The following is a 3,767-nucleotide window of genomic DNA, read 5'->3' as shown; positions in this document are numbered from 1 at the left end:
AATCTTAGGTTTAAAAGTCAATCAGATTTAATAAAATAATTTTGCTGGTTAATTTTGGATTATTTTTAGTCTTAAGTTTGTTAAAATTAATTTTTTTAATTGTTTGAATAAGATTAGGATGTTATAATTTTAGTAATTAGAAAATAAAGATTAATTCAATTCTCTATGAAAACGAATCCTACTTTCCACTGTAGTACTTGTTAACAATATGTGCACTTGAGTGAGAAATCAACAATAGTACTTATTAAAGTCTATTAAGTTTTTAGAAAGAAGATGCTTGAGGGAAAAACTGTCCCTATTTGATGCATTGTACTGGTTCTAGGTGGCATAAGTGTAAAAGCTCGTTAGCTCTTTATTAAGGGTGAGTAGTTGGCAAATTGTTGGGTTGCCTCACTGGTTAAGGTATGTTTGTAGCTAACCATTTATTGCTACCCGTATGGCCCAATGATGGCACATTTGTACTTTTGATCCCTTTGTACTTTTTTCAATTTTAATAAAACATTTTCCTTTTATGTGGAACCAGTGGTTATATATATGGCATTTACTATTCCCTATGATTTTGACATTGCATTTCGTAAACTAACTCGTAGCTAGAATTGTTGCTTACTTTAATATAATCAAGTTTGCAATTGGCTTCTTCAAAAGCGTCCACCTAAGCAGTGCATGGGCTATTTCGTACCTGAGTGAAGAGGCATATTTCGTGACAGTTGGTATCAAAGCACATGCGAGATTTGCTAACTAAAATCCCAACCATGGTGGCAATGCAAAGTTCTTCGAAGGACCATTAGAGAATTAAGGAGCTAGAAGCCACGATGGTCGAATAAAGGCTTAGATGGTCCCATTTTAGCAAATAAGCAAGATTGAGACAGGTGAGTGGAAGCTGTTTGTTATGATAAATGCCTTGAGTGATGAGAACAGGGATGCATTGAGTACTTTCCAAGGAGAGTTTGGAGAATTAAGAGCTTAGGTAAATCTTTGAGTGACTACTATAGGTAATGATAATGCAAACTCAAGAGATAGGGGAAAAACCCAAGTGCTAGAGCCCATGTGCTACAAAAGGGTCAGAGATGTGAAAGAGTTGGAGAATTTCCTCTTTGATATAGAATAATACTTCCAAGCTATGTGCACAGAGTCGAAAGAAGACAAGGTGGCAAAGGCCATAATGTATCTTGTTGGTGATGCTAAGTTATGATGACATTCGAAATTTGTCCATGGCAAGTGCCCTATCAACACTTGAGTTTACCTTAAAGAATTTATTTTTCCTTGAAAAATGTGGAGTATATGGTTAGAGGTTATTGTGAGAGTTGGCCCAAATAAAATCCATGCGAGAGTTTGAGAGTAATTTTTCTACCTTGATGCTGGATATTAGGGATATGATTGAAAAGGATAAGCTGTTCTATTTTCTCGAGGGTTTCAAACCATGGGCTAGGATAGAGTTATAGGGATAAAAGTTGCAAGACGTGACTTTAGCAATGGTAGATGTCAAACATCTTATTGATTATAGTGATAGCTTAAATAAAGGAAAGGACTTTCTATTAAGGAATAGTAGCTCTAACTTAATCAGTGGAGTGAAATTTCCCAAAGCTAGCATACCTTCAAGTGGGGCAGGGCAAAAGAGACCACTCGTCAAAGACACACCCTAACCAATGACAACTAAACTGTGGGGCTCTAAACCACGATTCCCTGTATCTTGTTTTTTATGCAATGAACCTTATTGGGTAACCAAGTGCCCACATTGAGTAGCATTTAAAACAATATGTACATCCAATCTCAAGATAACTGAACCCCACAGCCAGTTGAAGAAGTCGAGGAGAAGCAAACGTGAATGGGTTCAATTTGTTTCCTTAATGCCCTCCAAGAACAATTGGACAAGATGAAAAAAGAGCTGTAGCAAGGTTTTATGTATATGAATGTAGTGTTGAATGGCAAAATGACCAAAGCCATGCTTGACACGAGGGCCTCAAGCACCTTCATCACCTCGAAAAAGGCCAAGAGGTGTGGTTTCAAGGTTAAGAAAGCCTTGGGGTAGATAAAAGCAGTCAAGTCATCAACCTCAAATATTATAAGGAACTTTAAAGATGTAAAGACTAAGATTGGCTCCTCAGAAGGGGACTAAACTTCACTGTTGCCACTATATATGACTGTGACATTGTTCTTAGCCTAGACATCATGACAAAAGAACTTTGAAGATGAAGATTATAGTTCTTGGGTTTCATTATCTTTTTGTTATTTTTTTTATTTTCTTAGTTTGATTTTATTGTTTAAACTCAATTATGATGATGTGTGACTTGATAGGGAACTAAATTATTTATCTAAGATTATGATTGAACTTAATATATAGTCTATTTTATTTATCTCTCTTTTGCTTAAGTTTGATGGTTTTAAATTGTTTATTTTATTCTATTCTTAATGCTTTTAATTGTCTAATCATCAATTAGATTGAATTAGAAACCTGAGTTAAAACTTGAGGAAGGAGATTTAGGTAAACCTTGAATGGAATAGCGTATGATCGAATGCAGTTAGTTGATTAGGTTGTTTGATTTGCATATAGGGTAGAGATACACCTATAAGCCATATGTAGCTAGCATTAGAGCATGAACTTAATGAATCTTTCTTCAATTTCATATGCATAGGCATATAGTAAGTTAATTGGAATAGATATTTTTATGAAAACTCGACAGAGACTAGAAAATAATTTAGGACTATAGGTGCAACTTAATCCATTAAACTAAGTTAAGAGAAAGAGATAAGAATCAGACGAAGTGATGGAAGAATTTGTGTTGGCATAAACTCATTCGGATGTCATGATATTCTTGGTAAAACATTTCACACACACAAAAATCCATTTGAGAATGTGCTTGTGTCAGAATTGAAACATGACTTTGAATGATGCTTATATTTTTCCATAAGTTAATGATTGATAGATATACTTTGGAGAAAATTATCGGGAATCATTGAGTTCGTACACTTCATCTCTAGTAGTAACTACATTTATTTTGTTTTCTCCATTAGAAATTGATTTTCCTAAGTTAAGTTCTTTTTTAAGCTTTGATCAAGGACTGGTAAAATATTAAGTTTGGGGTTGTGATAACTCTATGATATAGAGTTATTTAGGCTTAATTTTCATAGTAATTTAGCTTAGTTCTTCTGGGAATGCCTGAATGTTAGTAAGTTTTATTTAAATTATTTTAAATTAAGTAATTTAGTTGATTCAATCTAATCTTAGTTAATTTTACGCTTAATTGGTGTTAATATGATTAAGAGAGGTTGTTGTTGATTTATTTGTGCTTTTGTAGGTGTTTAATGAAAGAAGAACTTTAATGGAAGAAGGAGAGCAATTTCACGGTGCAAACTTCCAATGCACTTCTTGTTATTTCAATCATAACTCTCTCTACAAAGCTCCAAATGAAGCGATTCTTGAACCATTGGAAAGCTAAGAGAGAAGCTATAACTTTATAGTTATACTTTGGCTAGTTCAACATGAAAAATAGTAAAAAATCTTATTAAAGTTAAAGTACTACAGATAACGATTTATGCTAATTAATTGGTCAAGGTCGTGGTTTGTGGAGCTAGGCCATGGCTCTCAAAGTTTGCTAAAGAAATCATAGTTGGAATTGATTTCTTTCTTCACCCAATTTGGCCGAACTTCAAAGCCCTATAAAAACAACCTTTTGAAGGACTTTTAAAAAAAGAACAATGAAACACCAAATTAAGAGTTGAAAATCAAGCCACAAAGTCATTGAAGCTGACAAAAGTTTGAAGCATTC

Source organism: Theobroma umbraticum, unplaced genomic scaffold, assembly GCF_002168275.2.
Source record: "Theobroma umbraticum cultivar Fairchild unplaced genomic scaffold, ASM216827v3 scaffold_251.0, whole genome shotgun sequence".
Taxonomy (NCBI): domain Eukaryota; kingdom Viridiplantae; phylum Streptophyta; class Magnoliopsida; order Malvales; family Malvaceae; genus Theobroma; species Theobroma umbraticum.
The sequence above is the reverse complement of the archived record's forward strand: the minus strand, read 5'-3'. Positions refer to the sequence as shown.